Source organism: Lactuca serriola, chromosome 2 (genome assembly GCF_051521515.1).
Source record: "Lactuca serriola cultivar US96UC23 chromosome 2, Lser_US96UC23_V15, whole genome shotgun sequence".
NCBI classification, from domain to species: domain Eukaryota; kingdom Viridiplantae; phylum Streptophyta; class Magnoliopsida; order Asterales; family Asteraceae; genus Lactuca; species Lactuca serriola.
The window spans coordinates 55,973,752-55,998,977 of NC_136409.1; positions in this window are offsets into that span (position 1 = coordinate 55,973,752).

The following is a 25,226-nucleotide window of genomic DNA, read 5'->3' on the forward strand; positions in this document are numbered from 1 at the left end:
CAGTAGTGTACACCCCGTGTTCCATGTTTCCAATCTAAAGAAGTGCCTATCCGATGAAACTCTCGTCATTCCCCTTGATGAAACTGAAATCAACGAGAATCTTCTATTCGTTGAAGAACTAGTCGAAATCATGGATAGGGAGGTGAAGCGTACCAAGCAAAGTCGCATCTCGATCGTGAAAGTACGGTGGAACGCGAAGCATGGGCCAGAATTCACGTGGGAACGCGAAGACCAAATGAAGCAAAAGTACCCTCATCTATTCTAGCATTCTCAAATCTAGCTTTCAAAAGAATTTCGGGACGAAATTCCCTCTAACGGGGGGATGATGTCACAACTAGAAATTTTTGGTGCCTTGTAACTACAACACTCATGTCAACTATGAATCAAAAACATGAGAGCATGCATGATGCTTACTTTATGACAATAGAATTTCAATCAAACACATCATACATGCACTACAAATAGTGAACAAATAATTGGAAACCTTAGAAGTCCTTGTTTAAGTCCATTTTGGACCAAGACTTCCTTATTGGGCCCAATCGACCAATAAGCTTCCAATTGGAATATCATGGGCTTAGAGCTCTTGAAGGGGGCTCTAATTGGACCCACTTTCATTTATTTTAATATTTTGGGCCATATTGGGCGTATAATGAAACAAAATTTTTAAATGAACCTCATTGGGACATAACTAACCTAATTAGCCCTAATGGGCCATAAAAATCACTACTTGAATTATTTTGGGCGAATAGTTATCTAAATTAGCTATGATTTGGACTTAGGCATTTAAGGGCCCAATTGTTGGAATAGTGTCTAAGGCTGTAACTATATCCGGTTGTGCATGGTCCTTTTGGGTTGCCTTCACCATAGCAACTTGATAGGATGATTTATTAAGAGAGAATAAATATTATTAATATATTATGGGAATAATATAATGAATAATATATTTGTTATTTGATTAATATAAGTCATAGAATTAATTAGAATTAATTTGGTGACTTAAAGAGATTAATTAAATAAAGGGGTATAAACTGTCAATTGTTTGATAGTTAAGCTTTAAACTGTAAATCCATTTGGATATACTATGGACGAATTCTAAGAGGATTAGGATAGCTAAAACCGTCCATTAGAGTTATCTAGGAATGGATTTGGATAGCCTTAAGAGAAGATTATCTGATAGGGACTTATCTGTAATCCTTAAGGAGTCTACAAGTATAAATAGACCCCATGGCTGATGGAATTCGACACTTGACCTAAAGTAAGGAACCTCTGGTCGAAATTCCTCCCCTCTCCTCTCTCCCAAATCATCCTCCTTGCTTTGGTGTTTGTAAGCCATTAGAGGAGTGACATTTGTGACTCTAGAAGCTCCAAGACCTCAAGATCAACAAGGAACTCAAAGGTATGATTCTAGATCTGTTTCAATGTCCTTGTTTAACCTAATTAGTAATTAGAAGTCTTGGATTCAAAGCATGTTTATTAGAAACCCTAGATCCAAGCATTAGGGTTTTGCATGCGCACATAGGAAAGTTCTTATGGCTAAAACCCATCACCAATTCCTTCTATTTTTCTCTCCACGTCTCGGCCCAAGCCCAAATGAAAGGAAGAGTTGACTCTTAGGTGCCACCTCACAATTGCCTAACGGATTTCCATGTAAAAATAACTCATACATCCATGCATTTCCCATATTTCCATGCAAGCACTCTCTTCCTTTTCTCCTCTCTCTTGCTCTCGGCCGAACCCAAGCACGCACAGACACACTTCACTCAAAAATATCTCAAGAAAATTCTCTCCACTCCTCTCCATATTTTCGAGATTAAGGAAGCTTTCAAGGAGATTAACCAATAAACACATCATCTAAGGTAAGTTGATGTTAGATCCATAATCTAGCTATTTCCTTTCATTCAAGAATCATCTCTTAATTCATTCAAACTAATGATCTAGCACCTTAGAAGCATCCAAGTTCGAGATCCTCAAAGAAAGGTTGCTAGGATCGAATTCTTCTTCATCTTTTCCTTCCAAAACCGAAACCACACCCAAGGTGAGTTTCATATCCCTTCTTTTCGGTTTTTATGAGTTTTATGGGGGAGAATAGAAGTAAATGTGTAGATCTATGTGTAAATGTTTGCTATGTGTGATTTGATGCATGTATGTGTGTGATATCATGTGTTTTGTGATGAATATGTTATCCAAAAAGTGTGTAAAAACCGAGATCTAAAACATGAGGAAGGAAATAAACATAACTTCAACTATTTTACAGTAATCAAGTCAAGAAAAATAGTTTATATGGTTAGCATGAACATACTTGAACATAAAACCCATTTTTTGGCTTAAATTGTCAAAAATACAAAACTTAGGGTCAAAACCGACAAATTATATTTCTGGAGGGTCAAAAGGGTCCAAACAGTTTCTATAATAATTTTCTGAACAACAACATTTTTGAGGGAATTAAAATGTAAATTTTGAACTTAATGGGCTAGATTTGGGCTTTTCGACCCAATAAGCCTCAAAATGCGAGATTTATAAGTTTGAGGGGCTGAAAATGCAATTTTCTATAAAACAGGGGATTTGAAGTGTATTAAAACTATTTCAAAAGTCAAAAATCCTTTTCAAATTCAAAAAGCATCAAAAATGTAAAAAATTTCTATTTTGGGCCAAAACTGTAAAAGTTGCAAAAACTGGGGGTTTTAACCGAGAAAACATCATTCTGGAAGCGCTAAAGGTGTTTACAAAATAAATTTGGGTTAAAAATGTCTTTTCAACAAGTTTATGACACAAAAGTGTCAAAATAATGTTTTAAGGACTAAAATGAAATTCTTTTATATAAAGGACTAAAATTGCTATTTTTATAAAAGAAAGGTTGTGAAAAGGTAAAAATCTTACTTTTAAACAAATTAATTCACTAAGACAAAATACAAGATCGACGACTACCGACGAAACGGAAAAACAAATACACTCTCAACAATAAATATCGTTACAAAACGAATTGATTCGGTCTCGAATCAATAACAAAACCAAAAAAATCAATAAACCAAAGTATTTCAATAAACACGCCATAACTATGATGAGTCAACATTCAAACTTTGGGCTTGAAAGTTTCAAATCACGTTTGTTGGGCCTTGCTAGCCCAATAACCAGATCTTTGGGCGCAAAGGGAACGCACTTACATGATAATGGGCCTCCTATGACCCAATTCCATGTAAAAGGACTTTCAATAGCTCTATTGTGCTATTGGGCCCTAATGGTCCATTAGTACTGCTAGTGAGGTCGAGAAGTCAAATTTGAGTTGGGCCAAGTGCCTTTCGCTTTCCCGATAGCCTTGAATAACTTATGGAAATAAAGGGTGCTTCGTACCCTCCTTTCTCCTCGGTTGACCGGCTTATGAGAATTCGAGTAATCAGATTTGTGGCGTTAATCAAGAGAAGTCAGGGTGGTTGGATTGTGTGAGTAGTACGGACGACGCCTTAAGGATCGTTCGTAACCTGTATTTATAAACTATTCATTTCATTAATGTGTGATTGTAACCACTCACAAACCCTAGTTAATCCAATGTCACCTGGGTAATCAAAAACATTTGTCGTATCAGTATAACAATAAACAAGTCATGTAATTTGCGTATTGTGAAAATATCAGGTTTTCCTGGAAAGTTCAGCATTTTCACCTATGTGATGTATACAAAGTTCAACAATTATATATGTTTTCAAAATCGACAAGCATATTTACGGATCTTCACACTTTTTATAAACAAATACTCTTTTAAGAAAATATCGGATTTTCTGGGTTTACAAACTACACCAAACTATTTTGCTACAACATTACTTATGAACTCACCAACATTTCATATGTTGACGTTTTTCAAAATAACTTGTATTCTCAGGTAACAGGTAAGCCGAAGAATAAGTACTAAGTTATGTCATGGTGTTTTGCTTAAATTATCTATTAGACAGTCTATGTTATGGAATTGTAATGTTTAAAACAATCTACTGAATGTAAACAATATCAGTTGTAATATTCCAATGCATGGTGATGATTTGTGTTATGATTCATGTATATTCATTGTGATGGTATTCAATTTGAGTCACAAGAGCCCTCGAACGTTTCCGTCGTTTGGTTCGGGGTGTGACATATAAGCTCCACCTCGATCACCCTCGGCTTAATGCTCCCTTGCTTCCTCCCTGGCCTCCTCGGCTTAACGCTCCACCTCGATCACCCTCTGCTCCCTGACGGTGTGTCAGTCCATCAACTCCCTAACCTTAACTCGAGCAGTCGTCACCTCCTTTTGAAGGAAGTCGATGATCCTGCATGTCTGATTGTGATCCTCGTCTAGGCGTCGAAACCGAGCGGCAGTGACCTCAGCAGTGGCATCGACAACTAAGATCTGGCTGGAATACGTCCTAGCATTGTCGCCGAGGCGTGAGATGCGACGAATCATGATAGAGAGATCCCTATCAGCCGAACCTCCATTACGGAGGTCGTAGTGTTGGATTAGTGTCTAAGTCCATAACTAATTTGGTATGTACTTGACCCGATGGTGCATGGTCCTTTTGGGTTGCCTTCACCAAAGCAACTTGATAGGATGAATTATGGAGAGAAAGGATTAATTATGATTTATTAATATATTATGAGAATAATATATTAAAGGAGAAATCATATTGTTTATTTAATATTAGTCAATAATTAATTAGGATTTAATTTTCTGGCTAAAAGAGATTAATTAAACTTAAGGGACTAGAATTGTAATTATAAGATAATTGCAATGGGGCTATAGATTACCTTATAATATAAGGTTGGACGAATTCTATGGGGAAACCCATTAGAAATCGTCCAAGGCTTATTAAAGAAGGGTCCATGGGTTGCTTAGGGCCTAAGCATCCAAATTAGGGTTTCTTAGTTCAAAACCCTAATAGCCTACATGTATATAGTACCCTTAAGCCTCAAAAATGTGGTGAACTTCTTCTCTAGGGTTTCCACATGTTTTGGGCAGCCTCCTTCTCTTCTCCTCTTCATCCTCTTTCTCTTGGTGTTTGTGAGCCATTAGAGGAGTGACATTTGTGACTCTAAGCTTTAAAAAATCAATACAAGAAGGAATTGAGATTGTTATTACTATATAACAATCAAGGTATGATCTAAACCCTTATTCATATGCTATTTTAATTAGATCTAGGGTTTTAAGTCTTGGATTAAAAGCATGTACAATAGAGAAACCTAGATCCAAGCTTTAGGGTTTGCATGAGCACATAGGATGTCTTTTGGCTAAAACCCATCAGTGGTATCAGAGCCTAGATTGGTTTCTATTGTATTGATGCATATTTGATTGAAATCAGCACTGAAAATCGAATTTTTTGGCTTCTGAGTGTTTGACTTGCCGAGTCACTTGGTGCACTCGCCGAGTCAGCTGTACTCGACGAGTCCAGGTACATACTCGACGAGTTGAAACGTCTGATAGCTCGTTTTCGCGATTTTCTTCTTGTTTTGGCTTTGGATAATTACCATAAATATGTTTTTGTTATAAAATCCGAATTTTATCAATATTTGGTGATTATCCTTACCTAAATAGAAGATAATTGTTAAAATTTAGATAATCACTTGTTTTATTAGATAAAATTTGATTATTTGTGATTTAGATTTGAATTATCTTATGAAAAGTTTCAATTTTTCCCCTTTAGGTTTTATAGTTTAAATTTGAGCTTAATAGTTTTGTTTTGAATTTAAATAGTTAAAACCCTAATGTTTTGAAAAGTTTCAAAACATGCCCTCAAGTTTTGGAATTTAAATTTTGATTAAAAACTTTGATTTTGAAATATTTAAATTCTAAACCCTTATGTTTTGAAATGTATCAAAACTTGTCCTGAAGTTTTGGACTTTAAAAGTTGATTAAAAGTTTAATTTAGGAATGTTAAATTCTAAAACCCTAGTATTATTTTTTGAAAAGTTCAAATCACACCCTTATGGTTTTATTAATTAATTAAGGTATATAATTAAAAGAGATTTAATAAATCCATATAGTTTTTGGTTTACAATTTAATTAAATTAAAGTGTAATCTATTAAATTAGACCACATAGTATTTTAAAAGTATAAAATGCATCCTATACTATATATAACATTGAAAGTCTAACATTATATATATATATATATATATATATATATATATATATATATATATGTATGTATGAGTAAAAGTCAGTCTTACCATTAGCAGGCCTCATTCACGAAGCTAGTCTATAAGAGGTGTTTAAGGAAATTGCCTATAAAATGGCGATTGAATGGGTATCCACTCTTACCCACCACACTCTTGACTAGTGGAGGGTCGTTAGCCGAACGGGTAGGATAGGACAGAAACCTTACATTATAAGTATAATGAAGTATAAAAGTAACTAAATGCTTTCATAAAATTCCCAATCTTAGTTACTTTAGGCAAAAGTGAATTGATGCAATTCCATGAAATTACACTTTGTGCCCTTGCGAAGACGTTAGTGGAGCGTGTGTGGTTAACCGGCACACTAAATGGCTCTAAGCAAAGGTAGCAAAGGGTGACTCAATGTTTGTCATAGTTCGGTGGAGCGTGTGTGGTTAACCGGCACATCAAATAGGTGATTGTAACATGTGAGGGCACCATGTAGATTTGCATGGTTATTCACACCTGCTTTGTGATCCTTGGCATCCCAGTCACAATATAGAGGGGCATATCGAGATTTAAACATGCCATTGAAATGTTCAATGAATCTCAAAGGATCTAGGAGTTTTCAAACATTTAAAACTTAATCTATTTTTCGTTTTTCATGGTGGAAAATTAGTGAATCGTCATTCACTTACCTTCAAATATTCTGCAATTAGGGTTACGACATCTCTCTCCCGAATTGTACAATATTGTGTTGGGTCCTAGCCTTAGTATATCATTTGGGTGATTTACTAAGGACTCAATAAATCAACTAACTTGAATTTGTTTTCTCCCATTTTGTAAATGTCAAAGTACAACGACTATGGTCTTCCCAAATCCCGTGGAACAAGCATTCCACATGAAGATGATATTCCACGATTCGATCGAGGAACAAGAAATCATGCTTCACTTCCTCCTCCTCCTCCCGTTGTTCTCCGTAACCCACAAGATCGAAGAGTTGAAAGGTTCAATGTCACTAAAGCCCTATTGGAAATGAAACATGAAGATGGTAAAGCCGTGTGTGCCCACGTTCTAGGAATGAAGTCACACATCGATAGGTTGATTATGTTGGGTGCGTCATTTCCAGACGAGTTGGCTATAGGCTGGGTTCTTCAGTCACTCCCTGAATCATATAATGAGTTCAAAAGAAAGTATTATGTGATGGATCATGATGCAAACCTCATTGACCTAACTTACATGCTCATTGCTGCTGAATCAGAAATGATTTGGCAAAGCAATGGAGGATATTTGTTTGGAAAGTCAACCGACCATGATTTCGAGGACGTTCTAGGAGAGACGTTCTAGGAGAACACCTGTGATTGCTGCCAAGAGAAAGGGAGTTGGATACAAGTTTGCCCTAAGAGCCTGAAGATGGGAGAGTCAATGAGTATGGCTGTGATTCACGTAAAATCCACTATCTAACTCCATTAAGTTCCTATACATTGATACACAATGTGATAAGATTGCATTTGAATGTTTTGCAGGATCAATGAAAAGAAGAGGAAGCTTGATGAAAGAGCAAGATGAGTCTAATCACAAAGAAATGGATCTCGATCGCATGGATTCGAAGATTAGATTTTGAGCTTAGAAAGTTATGATAGAGTTGTTAGGAATATTTATTACATGGTTTTTTCAATTGATTTTGCATTGTAAGGATAAAATGTTTTCCGCTGCTTTTATAAATAAAATAAATTTTGGTTTGACTCATTTATTTATTTATTTCCTTGAAATAATATCGTTATGAAAAATTGATGTTTGCATGTTTCTACAACGAATGGATGTGATTCTTAACCATGTTATTTGTGGAAAGGTCAAGAATTTACCAAATAGGGAGAGTTTCTCATCGACCAAGTTTCAAGTGGACAGAAACTTGGAATCATGCAATAAGTATTGTATGATGAATGAAAAACTTTCACATTTGGGAAAATTAGACTAATTCGTTGACAAAGTGTCAAGTGAAGGACTAAGAGATCGAGTACACAAGGTTATGTGTTGATCAAGTCCGCCACAAGAGTAACAAAGATATTCGTCATGATTTACTAAGGTTAAGTAAATATGATTACACTTATGAGATTAAGTGTAATTCTTAGTTGATTGAAAAAGGTTAAATCAATAGCAGAACGAATAAGAAGAATCAAGTAGGCAGAAAGATAAAAGTTTCTCCATTCTATGAAGAAGGGAGAGTACCTTTTATTATGTTTTATGATAGGTCTTAATGATTAAGAACCATATCTCAATTAATCCTCTAAGTGAGTCTTAGTGTAATTGTATGTCTAAAAGAGGAATTGAGAATTGAAGAAATGGTTAAATCAAGAAGCCTATCATACTTCGTTCCAAAACAAGTCTTAGAGTTAAGATTGTGACATTGAGTGACAAGTATTAGGAAGGTTGATAACATTCATCAAATGTGGAAAGTTGTGATGTCTTGGATAAGACAAAGATCAACTAGAACCAATTTTATGAAATGTTTTGTCTTGATAAAAGCTACACTAACTCTTGAATATTTGTTTGCCAAGAAATGTTTATTGACAAGAGAATCTTATATGTCAAGGAGTCAGTGGGAGTCTTAATGGTCTTGAAAAAGTTCAATAACTTAGTAAGAATAAACCTTATCGATCATTAGTAGCACACGACTTGAGGTTCATAACTCATTGTGTTGACATTATCTTGTTTCTGTGCCATTCCAATTGAGTTAATTATGCATGTGAGCCCTATGAGTTCTCATTTGAATGCATAAAAGGCAAGGACCTTGATCAGTTAATAGTACATTGATAAGATAGGGTGAGCTGCTTAACTACTTGGAAGACATGGTGGCCAGCCATGTTACCATAAGGCAAGAAATCAAGATTGAGAAAGTTCGGTTCATAAGAGCTTGGATTTGTCGCAAACCTTAGTTTTGGCAAATTCACATGGATAGGAATACATACACCATTAAAATCTAAGTGTCATAAGATTCCCTCCTTCATGAAAATGACTATGAGGAAATGCTTTCACTAAGAAAGATTTTAGGAAGATAGTGCTTGTGAAATTGCATTCTTGAATTTGATTATGGTTACGACATCCCTTTCCATAATTCGAATTGTGAGATTTAGCAATTAGTCTAAATTGTTTAAGACACACATATGAGCTATCTTGGATAAACGTGTATGAGATTAAGCAACTTAGATAAAAGATTATCAAAGCATTAAGTATTAGAAATATGAACTTAAGAAATTCAATATGTATTGTTTTTCTGTAAGTTAAGCTGTTTTTTAAATACATGTCAAAGCTAGGGGGAGCATAAGTGTTATGCTTATATGATAATAATCATCGTGATAGTGGGAGCATAAAAGTTTTGCTGGTATGATTATTAAGGCAAGTATTGCAAGTTAGCAATATTAATTATAGAAAACAAGAGTTATACTTTGCAAAGTCATAAAGGTTGAATAATTGTTTTGCTATAATTAAGGGAGAGAATATTGTACTTCGTTTCAAAATCTAAAGCTTAGATTAAGAAATTTTAATAAATTTAGTCAAAGGATACATAGTGTGTTCTTAAATTTCGATTATGATTACGGTATCCCTCTTCATAGTTCAAATTGTAAAATATTATGGAAGAAGATTGATAAAGTATCAAATCTTCATATAAGACATTATGCATCGTGTCCAATACGCTTCGGGTATTGGATTGATTGCAAATGCTATAATATTTGACCATTCTAAAATTTTCCAAATGTCTAGCTTGACGGAGCATATCGACATTATTATGAATATATATTATGAATATATAAGATTCTATTAAGAACGTGTTGGGAATTGGATATTGAGAATCTATGTCTAGATTAGAAACTTTTATGCAAAAGGATGTTCAAAGGAATGTACTTTGAGTAAGAGACATCACATCTACGGAATTGTCTTGTAACAATTTCCGATAGAGAGTTTTGTAATTTCATTGACAATAGTCTTTGTGACTTTAGTGCAGTGATATTACGAAAGGATTATTGCTTAAAAATGTTAGAATCTAGCGTATTCTATAAGTGGCAAGAATTTGATATTCGTTCACTTGTAGAAAGGATTGGGAGATGTGAAATGAGTATGATTGGTAATGTGTTCACTTGATCTATTTCACAAAGTAAGAACCGTAGGTAAACATTGTGTGCATGCTAAGAATATGGGACAAGTGTGATAATAATTCAAGTAAGAAGTTGATTACCCGAAACGACAAATAATGAGTAATCGATATGGTGATAAATAAAAGGTGTTTTATTTATACTCAAAAGTTTGAGGCCATATGGGATTAGTATTATCCTTGTGTTTCACCTTGCATGTTTTGACTTCCTGGATAATTTAATTGGTTAAGAACAGTCAAATTATTCAAACGGACCACAGTCGTTCATATGTTGGAAGTAAGTATGAATGAAGACTGTGACAACCCAAAATTTCCATTCTATACAAACTATATCACAATAATAGAAGTTATAGCAGTCACAGTTAATTTTCAGACTTTTTCGTGTATGTTTGAGTAATTCAGGGTTTACACTTCAGGAAATATCAGGAGAGTGGGTGCACTAGGGTTTAGTGCAACACTGTTATTCCAACACTCTGTTGTATGAGAAATCATTTCTGGAATAAAAATATTTTCTGCCAAAAATATCTCAGGACTATAAATAGATTTCTGAAACAAATTCATTCATTATTCACATTTCCAACTAAAGAAAAGCCATTTTCTCTCTCACGGATCTTCGGGTTTTTATACCAAAACGTGAGTAACTCTTTCAAGTAGTGTTAAAAAGCTTATTATGTGCTTATAACATGATTTAGATGGCTAAATCATTAGATTTAGGAGTTTACTCCCCAAGGTGTTCTTGGGCGGTAAACTCCCGAAACAAAGCCTAGACCGACCCTTGTGTTATACTATTGCCTTAGACTCATTTGTATGTGTATTATGGACAAGAAAACAATCAAGAAACACAAACACATGGGAGTTCACGGCCCAAGTGTATCTTAGGCCGTAAACTCCAATAAAATGGACCAAATGGTGCTTTTAAGGCACCTAAGGCATTGGACATTTATTAGGAATAGTTCCCACTTAAAACAAGGACCAAAACACATCCAAATCACCTTCCAAAGTGAGTTTACGGCCAAGACATGGTTCTTGGGCCGTAAACACGAAAGAAGGGCACCAAAGTGTGCCAAATGCCTTCATATGCTTTAGGTAAAAGTCTAGAACCTATCCTTCATATGCAAGAGACTTGAAAACAACAAAAACACCATTCCAAGGGAGTTTACGGCCGTAAACTCCTAAGGAAATGGTCTTGGGGCCGTAAACTCCTCAAAGGAGTGTTTCTAGGCCTTAAACCCTTTCAAGAATTGAACCACCAAGTTGGGATAATTCTAGGAATCATTTGGGACTTCAAAACACACAATACCCCCATGGTTGGGAGTTTACGGCCGTAAACTCAAGAGTTTACAACCATAAACTCCATGTGTGATGGTATATGGGGAGTAAACTCATATATGGGGTCTTTTGGAACCCTAAACAAAAGTGCCTTGTCCCACAATAACTTTGATGCAATCCTTAGGGCTTAAAACACTTATATAAAGTGTTTATTGTGTCTAGGATGTCTTAACATTATCAATTAGTGATTTAAGACTAATTGAATGCATATATGCGTGATTATATGTTCATTACGATCGTAGTGTGTGTACAAGTCCTCACTTGACACCTAACAATCCTACACCGTCCAGTTCTTCCAAACCACCATCTACAGGTGAGTTCATACCCCTAATCAATGTTTAAATGTTTTTAAATGCTTTAATGGGAGGGGGGAATACAAGTAGAAAACAACATGTTATTAAATCACTCTTATGTATTTTATAACTGTTTTTTCATTCAGCAGATTTCACATACTACAAAATGTGATGCATAAAATGGTTTTCTATCTTAAAATACTTTGATAACAAAAGTATTAGTTTTGAAATGTTTATTAAAATGACATCAATTCACTCTTAATTATTGTTCAAAACTCCTAGATATCTTGCAAAACCATTATTTTTACCTTCTTGAGCAAAAGTACACTTATACACATATGTTCTTATATATATGTATTGATGTTATAGTTTCCATCCTTCGTTCAGTTTCCCACACCCTGGTGTATCGAGGGTGCATAAATCTTCTTGAACAACCAATTACCTTTCAGTAAATTATCATAGGGATAATTTGAAGATATCAAACATTATTCCTATTACAAGGAATCACACAAGAGTCAGTTCATTTATGAGTCCACACCAGTACATTACCTGATACATGAGTACATTTACATATACTTACTTGATACATGACTACATTTACATATACTTACCTGATACATGAACACACTTACATGAATACCATACATGAGTACTGTTACTTAGATACATTATCCTGTATTCACTTACTTGGATACTTGTACCTAGAGTTATTAGGAAGATTTATTCGTACCTTCTGTGTAAATTTTCCTGCCTATCCCTGTTCAATGGGATGTCTATACGGGACTAATCATTCCGGCACCTAGCTGTTAGCAACACTGGGTAATGAACATCTACGGATGTCTAAGGTTGTTTCTGATATTAGGAGTCAGTTACGGAACTAACCATTCCTCCATCTCCTGTTGCAACAGAGGATGAGATGAAACTCTTCAGATGATTATTAGGTTAACGTTGTTATGGGACTAACCCTCCCTCCACCCTGTTGCCGCTACAGAGGGTGAGGGGACAATCTTCGGATGTTCATAGAGTAACAACCCGAAATTAATATTCCTAAATGTAACCCTTCTCGCGACTCGTTCCGATCATCCAATCGCCGTTTCCGATTTCGTTTCCGTTTCCGACCTTTTATTAATTCGTTAATGTGGGTTTTATTTTATGACTTAATAAGTGTCTTAATACCCTTAGAGCTCATTCTAACGTCTCATATTAATAATCGGAACATTTCTAGAATCAACCATATCGGGTTACGGCAAATTGGCCGGGTGCGACCAAAAGCCCCGTCTAACGCCGGTATCGGGTAGAATTCTACCGTGTCCCGAACTTGGACACTATTTAAAGTGATCCTAATCTCCATTTTGAAGCTTTTGCTCCATTTTACAACTATCACTCCAACCTCTCTCCTCAAACTAGATTTAAGGGTCAAAATCTCAAGTTTAAGGCTTCAAATCACCAAGGTACCTTCCCTAAATTGTTATGCAACATCCTTAGTCTTCAAATTCGAGTTCAAACCACGGAATAGGACCATTACCATGAGTTTACGGCCCTAGAACATTCCTAGGCCGTAAACTCATATAAAGGGGGTTTTTGGAGCAACAAAACCCTTCCAAACCTCAATTGGACCTTGAATATGGATAAAGGACTTTATGAAATGGAATTAGAATGCCTCAAACCAAGATTTAAAGCCTTGTATAAGAGTTTACGGCCCTGGAAGGTGCCTAGGCCGTAAACACATTTTTAAAGGGCTTTTAAGCCATTTAACCCTTCCAAGACACAAACAAGACTTAGATATGATTTTTAGAATATTGGAAATGGACCTAGAACACTTCAAACTTGAATTTTGTGAGGTTTGTATGAGTTTACGGCCAAGGCATGTGCTTGGGCCGTAAAATCCTCAAAAATGGGTATAAATTCACTTCTAAGGTGTTAGAAAGCCATCCAACACCACCAAAAGCCTTGGAATAAATCATAGGACCAACCAAAAATAGTTTAAGGGCTTTAAACACATCAAAACCCCACATTTGAGTGTTTACGGCCATAGAACATGGCCCATGGCTGTAAACTCCTAAAAGAGTGTCAATTGGTGCCCCAAACTCATTTCTAGGCTTGTGGGAATTTTTAGAATCACATGTGATTAATTTTGAGACCTTAAAAACGCTTATTCAAGAGGATATGAGAGTTTACGGCCATAAACCCCATGCTTAGGCCGTAAACTCCCTTAAGTGTTGTATTTGGTGATTTTAATTCATTCCAAGCCTTAGGTAAAATTATTCCAAGCATTTCCAAGTGTTAATATTCATTTGAGACCCATTAAACACCATAAACCTTACCAACATGAGTTCACGGCCGTGAACTCATGTGTGAGTGGTATATAGGCCGTAAACTCATTTAGGAAGTTTACTCTTGGGGAGTAAACTCAAGTCCCAAGTCCCTCGCCTCAGTTTCCGTCCGTAGATATCACCCGGGTCACTCCAAACAACCGTTTTGCGGTGTTTTCGTTCGTTGGAGTGTGATTTCATATCTAATTAGAGTTTATGAATCTAATTAGATATATTTGTATGCCATTTCATATTACATAGGAACCTCGTGTGTTATCAGGCCTCGATTCGACGTTTAGCATCCGAAATCGACACATATCCGCGTCCGGTGAGTTCATACCCCTACCCTTTTTCAATGGTTTTTCAATGTTTTCAGGGGGAGAATGTGACAACCCGAAATTTTCCATTCTAATCAAACCATTTCAATCCAATAGAAGTAGAGCGGTTACAGTGAAAATTCAGACCTATGGAACAAGTTTGGCAGTTTTCAGGGTTTTACACCTAAAGAGATATTAGGAGAGTGGTTGCACTAGGATTTTGTGCAACATTGTAATTCCATTACCCTAGATCATTAGAATCCATTCCGAGAATAGAAATATTTTCTGCCAAAAATCTCAGGACTATAAATAGAATTCTGAACCAAATTGGTTCATTAGTTGAATTCCATTTAGAGAAAAGCCAATTTCTCTCTCACGGATCTTCGGGTTTTCATCCCAGATTGTGAGTCCACTTTCCTAGATGCGTTTTAATACTTGTTATATGCTTAATAACATTATTTACATGTCCAAAATACAAGATCCGAGAGTTTACCGCCCAAGAACGTTCTTAGGGAGTAAACTCCAAAATCAATCCTAAAGGCCATCAAGTCCCATTTCCTTGTTAGGTAACTATCTTAGGGTGTTATGTATGAGCATTAGAGACTAGAAAGCAATCAAAACCATATACATTTTAGGAGTTTACGGCCAAGGATATGCTCTTGGGCCGTAAACCCCTTTTTCAAGGGCTAAGAGTGCCCTAATCACCCCGAAAGGCTTGGACTCTATTTTAGGCAAATACCTTAATGTGTTTAGGACCTAGGAAACATAAGAAAAGCACAAGTATTGAAGAGTTTACGGCCAAGAGTGGTTCTTGGGCCGTAAACTCCCATAAAGGGGTCAAAGGACACCCTAGACACTTCCTTAGGCCATGAGACAATTAGGGCATGTACCTAGATGAGTTTTGGACTAACTAAAACATTTAGAACCCCATGTGTGAGGGAGTTTACGGCCCAAAAGGTTCCAAGGCCGTAAACTCCATAAAATGGTACCATTTGGTGCCATAAACCCTCTTTAAGCCAAGTATTAAAGCCTAGAATTGTTCCCAGTTGTTATAGAGACTTGAAAGAACCATAAGAACCCTCCCAAGGGAGTTTACGGCCGTAAACTCCAAGGGAAAAGGGTCTTTGGGCTGTAAACTCCCCAAAGGAGTCAATATGGTGCCCAAACACTTGCATAGGCCTTGAAACAATTCCCACTAAGGTTGTAGTAATTCAATGTACCATTCCAAGCCTTGGTTGAGAGTTTACGGCCAGGAGCTTACTCCCCTGGGCCGTAAACTCCAATGAATATGGTCTTTTGACCTTAAACTCCAATGAATATGGTCTTTTGACCTTAAACTCCCATTAGGGGCATTGCACTCCTTTGTTGCAACCCATTAGCCTCCTAGCACTTGACCAAAAGTGTTATCCTCGCGCTTAAATGTTATTACTTGTATAATTAGTGTTATAATCACTAATTTTTTATATACATATGTTTTCATATGTAATTAGGATCACTGTGTGTGTCTAAGTCTCCACTTGACACCAAGCACTTGTCCGATCCTTCCGTACGATAACAGCCCGTTCAATTCCAGTCACATACTACAGGTGAGTTCATACCCCTTAACTAATGTTTTAAACTATTTTAAATGTTTTATGGGGGGGGGGGATACAAGTAGATTCATGCTACTTTTTATGTCAATCACATGTGATTAGTAAGTAGGATTATATTACTTATTACATCAATCACATGTGATTAATATACAGCATTCAAAAGATTTGGCTACTCATTAGCCGTTTTACCAAATAGTTTCCTTCAAATGATTTTTATAAACATTTTATATGTTTTAAACTACTTATTACACTGTACATCTTACTCTGTACAGTGTCTTTCAAACTTATTTACAACTGTGTTTCAAACGATGTTTTCCTTATACTCAAAACTGTTTTATCATATACATATGCCTTTAAATTGTTTTATAGATTGACATCAAGTCGATATTTTCTTAAAAATAATACTCATATTTCAAATGTCTTACAAAATTTATTTATGCTTTTATATTATAAATTGCATGCCTCTATATGTATAGTTATATAAGAAATGTTTAAAAGACTTAGGAAGACTATCCACCCTATTTCCTTTTCGCGCCTTGAGATGTGGTCTGGTGGGATATTGGGTATTCGTCCGAAAGTCGTTTAAAGATTTGTTATATATCATATGTACATATATAGTCATAAAAGGTCTTTCCAGTTTCATCCTATGCCCTTGGGTAGCAAGGGTATACATCCACGTCCATACGTACCACTTAGATTACTAGTAAGCTACCATTTGGGTAGTTCAGGAAGATACTAGAACCATTACTAGCACGAGATATCACACAATGAGTCAGTTCATTCATGAGTCAATACTTTCTAGAACATTACTGTACATTACATGTACAACTATACTAGGACGAGAACATGTACATTTATACTAGAACGTTTACATTACTATACTTGCTAGATAGAGAGAACACACATTACAGCTAGCACACGTTGAACATTAGAGTACAATTACTATACTTGCTAGATAGGGAGAACACACATTACAGCTAGCACACATTGAACATTACAGTACAATTACTATACTTGCTAGATAGGGAGAACACACATTACAGCTAGCACACATTGAACATTACAGTACAATTACTATACTTGCTAGATAGGGAGAACACACATTACAGCTAGCACACATTGAACATTACAGTACAATTACTATACTTGCTAGATAGGGAGAACACACATTACAGCTAGTACACGTAGAACCTTACCGTACTCTACTATAATATTTACATTATTATACTTATAGGAGTACTTGTGCATAGATATATCAGGAGGAGTCCTATTACATTTTATATGTATCGACTCTGTTATCAAATCCTCATTCTTACCTTTAACTTGTGATACAATCACATATTCGACGAGATAGAATGGATTTATTATCCTAGTGTCAGAGGATATGATTGGGGGATTGACCATTCCTAGAATCTCTGTTAGCTACAGAGATAAAAGCACATCCACGGATGTCAAACGGTTGGTACCATTACAGGTATACAATTAAGGGATTAACTATTCCTATACCCAGCTGTTAGCAACAGAGGTAAGAGTACGTCTACAGATCGCTTAAAGTTAACGATGATAGTTACCCTAGTACCAAAGGGTATTATTCAGGTTAGTTATATTATTACCCATATTTTGTGACTCATTCACATAACCAATGAGGTAGATTATATTTAGGTATCCTAGTACCAAAGGATACAATTTCTTATAATGATAATAATAGTAACACAATTAGATCTTGGTAGAAGATTACAATGAGAACAGTTAAGTCTTGGTAGAAGACTCCTTTTGTTACTAATAGGAATCATAGGGATTTCTAGGAATTTTCAAACATTTACAGCTGATCTACAAGCATTTTCATACTTATATGAGCTTTCTTTCAAAACAATGTCAAGTCTTAAAAATTATAAGTTTTACAAATTAAGACACATTAATACTTATGATCTCACCAACTTTAAAGCTGATACTCACTTTCAAAATTACTTGTATCATCAGGTCATCATAGACAGGTACCGATGCAAGGACAAAGGAAGATGGAGCTTATTCAAGACTTATCTTTCATTTTGATTTATGCTTTAGTGTTTATCAAAATTTGACAGAATACAATTGTATAATAATTATTTTATTAATGCAATGGATGATGTTGTTGCTTGTTTACTACTTTACATTGTTGTTGATATTATACATGACGTCCTCCGCCCCAGAACGTTTCCGCCGTTCTTGGTTTTGGGGTGTGACAGAGAATACAAGCAAAAGTACAAGAATATCTTGTACTCAATCACATGTTTTCAGTTAAATGATTTCATAATAGTACATTTTTAAGAATTGAAAACCTTTTAACAAACTGTTTTAACTTACAGAGTTGTTTGTTTTAACCCGATTTTCAATTCTTATTATACACTGTTATATTGTGTACTTTACATTTGATTGTTCACACTTAAACTGATAGAATACATAAATCATTGTAATGTCTATAATAAATCACTAAGGTTCGAGTGTAAAAGACAGACACCATCAGAAAACATAAAACATTTGTACGTCCTTAACAATACACATAGGATCGAGTGTAAAGGACAGTATTTATTAAATAACACCTAGATTCGAGTGTAATATCCTTAATAATACACCAAGGATCGAGTGTAAAGGACAGTCATTATTAGATAACACCTAGACTCGAGTGTAATGTCCTTAATAAAACACCTAGGCTCGAGTGTAAAGGATAGGTACGTAAAACATAGTCGGTTGTAAATACTACTTTCCTAGTCGAAAAGTAAAGAGTAATCTTAATGATTGGATACACGTCCTTGTAACACTTCCAGGCACGAGATAGTGGAGGACTAACCCTGTAACCAGAATCTCAGAACGTAGGAGAGCGTGGCTTGAGTGTATAGATGTATACGGGACTGACAATCCCACACCTAGCTGCTAGCTACAGCCGAACCGAATGGTTCAAGGGTGACAAAAGTCATAAAAAGTACATTGCCCATGGTCCGAGTCATATCCAATCTGAGTATGGTTAAGGACTCGCAATCTAGATTAATAACACTTTAGACTTATTTATTAGTTTTATGTTCGTATTAAAACTAATGTACGTTCAAGGATGACAGGCACACATACACACACATTCAGGAAAACATGGGGTTTTCCTAGGGAGAACACTGAATATAACCAGAACCGGTAAAGATACACACAAACCCCAGTCAGGGAAACATGGGGTTTTCCTAGGAAGAACATTGAACATAATCAGAATTGGTGATAGTTCACACAGACACAGTTAAGAGAACATGAGGTTCTTCCCGAGTAACAGTAGTATGTAACTAGAAAAGTGTAACAAGTTAAACAACCGAACTACAATTCAGAAGAACAATCATGTTTTCATTATTCATCGTTTACTTTACTTTCGGATTGGGAAACTAACTTTACATAAGAAAATATGGGATTTTCTTGGATAACCACTTTCAAGAAAACAAAGGAACTCGTACATTTTCAGAAAAAAACTAACCTCTTATGAACTCACCAGCTTTATGCTGATTTTCAAACCGCTTGTATTCTCAGGTCCGTGTTAGACAGGTACACGAAGATCCTTTTGTGCGAAGACGGAGTTCTCAGAAGACTCGTTACGTGTTTTTCATATATACTATGTATCACTTGTATAACTTATGTTTTTGAAACAAATGTAAAGCTTTCATATGTAATGTAATGTTTGTTTTACTTTACTTACTATGTACATTGGATTTGATACTCAACGTGGAGTCAACCCCGGAAATGTTTCCGCCTTCGGTTTTCGGGGTGTGACACATAAGGAATACCTTTCTCTTCGGCGATGTCGTGATAATCCTGGTCACCCAGGGATAACACTTACTTGATTATGCTTTTTCCTGTTTACTTTATTTTGTGATACTTTCACATAAACGATGAGTTAGACTAAGTACTTTGGTACTAGTCAATAGAAAGGAAAAACTATCATTTCACTTATAGAACATTCGGGTCTTGGTAGAAGACTACATTATCATAACAAAACATTCGGGTCTTGGTAGAAGACTACATTATCATAACAAAACATTCGGGTCTTGGTAGAAGACTACATTATCATAACAAAACATCCGGGTCTTGGTAGAAGACTATATTATCATAACCAAACATTCGGGTCTTGGTAGAAGACTACATTATCATAACAAAACATTCGGGTCTTGGTAGAAGACTACATCTCACACTGATAGAAAATAAGGGATTTTCTCGTGCTTTTCATACTTACATCAACGTTGTAAAGGTTTACATGACTTTTAAAACAACTTTCAGTAAGCAAGGCAATGACACTTAAATACTTATGAATTCACCAACTTTAAAGCTGATACTCTATTTCAAAATAACTTGTATTCTCAGGTCATCAGTAGATAGGTACGGAGGCCAGGTTTTGAGAAGACGGAGCAGACAAGTCTCGTCTTTTATTTTGATTGTATATTTTTGGTGTCTTATTACAATGAAAGAACACACATGTATTAAAACTTTAGTTATAATGCAATGGATGATGTTGTTGCTTGTTTACTATTTTACATTGTTGTGATACTGTACATGACGTCCTCCACCCCGCAACGTTTCCGCCGTTCTTGGTTTTGGGATGTGACAGATTGGTATCAGAGCATTGTTTATAGTGAATATAGTATATCAACCTATAAAAGATATACTAACTATAAATACATGGGGATTAAAACACTCTGTCTAAGAGTTATACTTTTAAATAATAAAATATTTAACTAAGTATACGTACCTACATTCATACTAAAATCAGTGTCACAATGACAAGAACAAAAGTATTACGATTGTTGAATATCACAAGTAAGCCTGGGGATATATGGTCAGTCTTGGGAATGGCATAGCCTGATCAACTATGCTGGTCCGAGGAGTGAGTAGCATATGCCCAAGAATGGTTGTGATGTGGCAATGAGTCTAAAAACTTACCAACACAACCATAAACAAATACCATAGGGGTATTTGGTCTTACTGTAAGTATCTTAGTTAGTTCGTCTATTTAGCTATTTCTTCTATCCGTTTTCTCGCGTAGATTAAAATGGCTGGATTTCACCAAGGCGATCCGTACTTCCCGAACCAAGGCAATGCTGGTTGGCTAGAGGCAGAACCAGAAGATGATTACCCAATCCCTTTGGATGATCACCATGCTGAGGGTTTTTCTGATAGTTCTGACTCAGAGCCAGAAGTCAACAACCTACCCCCAAATGCTCAAAACCCAAACCTGAACCCCCGTCCCGCATTTCAAGGACCCATACCTCTGTGGGCCACTAACTTGAATACATGGAGCCATGAACAGGGTCAACCCATTCCTTACAATGGAGACTGAAGTTTCTATAACCTCACTGAAGGAAGTTTTGCTGATAGAGTCCTACCAATCATGGTGCGTAGGATTTCTCGGAACATGATAATGGCTCAGGTGACTATCAATCAAGTTTTGGAAGTTGACGTCGACTCTGGTGTTAACACTGTCCACATCCGCCAACTAGAGTTTGCTCATGAAAGGACTCTGGTCCGCAATGCAAATCTGCAGAGGGAACTTATTGAAACTTGAGCTAAAGTTAGGGAACTTCGAGCTCAACAAGTGAGAGCTGACAGGCGTATGAGGGACATTGAATGTCTATTGTCGGGATCGAGAACTCATGCGAGTAGTTCTCGTCGCCGATAGAATCTCGTCGACTCATCTTTTGGATATAACCTAGTTTATGTAAAACTTTGGTCTAATTTCATGTCTTTATAAATCTTAGACCTGTTAGGCCTTGATCTAGTCTTAATTCTGTCAAAAATTTCCATCTTGGTTGATGTAAGGCCTACTTCTAGGCCATTTTCCCGAACTTGTTACATCTGTAATTCCAATATTATTGACAGATATCTAATCTTATGGAAATTATTATCCAAATGCTGTCATTTTCAGTTAGTCATTCTATTCTTTCTGTTGTTGGACTATGGGGAGTTAGTCCATGAGACACATTCATTAATCATTTATTCTTATCCATGTCGTCATCTTTTAAACGTATAGTTAAAGATGCCGCCATGCTGGAATCCCAGACGTAACCCAAACAACGAAACACTGATACCACAACCTCCACCACCACCTGAACCACTTCAACCACCTAATCCTTTTGATGCCAACATGTTCCAGGCAGCTTTCACAACAGCAGTTGCAGCTGCTGTGTCAGCAATCAATGCTCCTGTCCCTAGTGGATCGGGAACAGGTGCACCTCCCTCGAACCACGGCGAAAGCCATGGACACCCTCGGGAATGCACCTATAAGGACTTCACGAACGCCAAACCCCGCAGCTTCAATGGTACTGGGGGTGTTATGGTGTTGAGACAGTGGATTGAGAAGATGGAATCTGTCTTTGAAATCTGCGGATGCCAAGAAGGCAACAAGGTCAAGTTCACAGCTTGTACCTTCTTTGACAAGGCACTAACATGGTGGAACGGCCATGTTAAGTACCTGACTCTGGTGGTGGCGTATTCCATCAGCTAGGAGAATTTGAAAGACATGCTGATGAAAGAGTACTGCCCTCGTGGCGAAGTACAAAAACTCGAGCCGGAGTTCTGGGGTCTACAAATGGTTGGATCCGACATCACAACCTATACTAATAGCTTCTGTGATCTGTAAAACTTATGCCCTGATATGGTTGCTCTTGAGAGCAAGAAGATAGAGAGGTATATCTAGGGACTGTCGCCCCAGATCCAGTCAAGTGTGATCGCTTCCAGGCCTATTACCTTCGATAGCAACAAGGAACTGGCACAATCTCTCATCGATCACCGGAAACCTCAGAACCCAACAATCCCTGCACCCGTACCACAAAAGTCCAACCGCGACCACAACAGGAAGGGGTGGAATAAGAGGAAAAGAGGGGCTTCGCAAGGATACTCTAATAAACAACAACTTGTGGCGATCAATGTTTCCACAGTGACTCCTTTTGTCCCTGCGAACCCCTTACCAGCAAAAACATATGCTGGAACTCTCCCGAAGTGCACCAAGTGCAACTTCCACCACCACGGACCTTGCAAGGAGATGCAGTGCTCTAACTGCAACAGGAAGGGACACACAGTCCGTTTCTGCAAGACTCCAACAGCTCAGGCCGCCCAGGTTCCTAACGCCGGTATGGGCCAAACTTGCTACGGATGTGGCGAGGTGGGCCATTACAAGAGGAACTGCCCTAAAGCAGGAATGGACGGAGGAGTGGGAAGAGTTATGGCCCTAGGCCACGAGGAAGCAGTAGTTGATCCTACGATAGTTACTAGTACATTTCTCCTCGATAACTCATATTCTTGCATACTTTTCGATAGTGGAGCAGAGAAAAGTTTCGTAAGTCACAAATTTGCACACCTGCTTAAACAAAAACCGCGTGCATTAAATCATTCATTCACAGTAGAAATGGCTAACGGGAAAACGGAGAGTACTAACTGCATATACGTAGGTTGTACTTTAACTTTAGATGGCCATACTTTCAAGATAGATCTCATGCCAGTCCCAATTAAATGTTTCGACGTTATCATCGGTATGGATTGGTTGAGTCTTCTTCGCGCCGACATCATGTGCTTTGAAAAAGCAGTTCGTCTTAACCTTCCTAACAACGAAAACTTAGTTATCTATGGCGACAAACCTAGTACAAGCCTTCGTATCATTTAGTGCATTCAAGCCCAGAAGTGCTTGCGAAAGGAATGTCATGCATTCCTCGCACACGTCGTTGATACCAGTCAAGAACTGAAAGACATCCAGAACATTCCAGAAGTATGCGACTTTCCCGACATATTCCCAGAAGAACTTCCCGGTTTACCACCACAACGACAAGTCGAGTTCAGAATCGACTTAGTGCCAGGAGCTACCCCAGTAGCCAAATCTCTTTATCGTCTGGCACCGGCCGAGATGCAGGAACTTTCCAGTCAACTTAACGAACTTCTCAAGAAGGGATTCATTCGACCAAGCTTCTCACCATGGGGAGCACCGGTCTTGTTCGTCAAGAAGAAAGATGGATCGTTTCGCATGTGCATCGACTATAGAGAACTCAACAAACTTACCATTAAAAATCATTATCCCTTGCCCCGCATTGACGATTTATTTGATCAACTTCAAGGAGCCAACTACTTCTCAAAGATAGATCTGCGATCCGGATATCACCAACTACGAGTGTTAGAGGAGGATGTTCCCAAGATAGCCTTCCGAAATCGTTATGGGCACTACGAGTTTGTAGTGATGCCGTTCGGATTAACTAACGCACCCGCAGTATTCATGGATCTGATGAATAAGGTGTGTCGTCCTTACTTGGATCAGTTCATCATCGTCTTCATTGATGACATACTTATCTACTCTCGAAGTAAGGAGGAACATAGTCAACATCTCCATAGAGTCTTAGAAACATTGCGAGCGGAGAAGCTCTACGCGAAGTTCTCCAAATGTGAATTTGGATTCGACGAGTCGAATTTTTGGGCCATGTTGTTAGCGAAGGGGGAATACACGTGGACCCCTCCAAAATCAAAGCCATTGAGAACTGGTCAGCACCGAAGACACCTATCGAAATTCATCAATTTCTAGGTCTCGCTGGCTACTATCGCAGGTTCATTCAAAACTTCTCCAGCATAGCGAAGCCTCTTACAACCCTGAACCAGAAAGGCGTGGCCTTTGACTGGGAAGAGAAACAAGAAAGAGCGTTCCAAACTCTCAAACGAGCCTTGTGCACCGCCCCGATACTATCCCTCCCTGAAGGGATAGAAGACTTTATTGTGTATTGCGATGCATCTAATCAAGGACTCGGATGTGTTCTGATGCAGCGAGGTAACGTCATCGCCTATGCCTCGAGACAGCTGAAGACACATGAGGTTAACTACACCACCCACGATCTTGAACTAGGAGCAGTTGTGTTTGCTCTGAAGATCTGGAGACATTACCTATATGGTACAAAAAGCACAATCTTTACAGACCATAAGAGTCTACAACACATTTTCGACCAGAAAGAGCTCAACATGAGGCAACGACGGTGGGTCGAGCTACTCAGTGATTACGAGTGTGAAATTCGTTATCATCCGGGTAAAGCCAATGTAGTAGCCGACGCCCTAAGTCGGAAAGAATATACTCGTCGTAGGGTCAAATCTTTG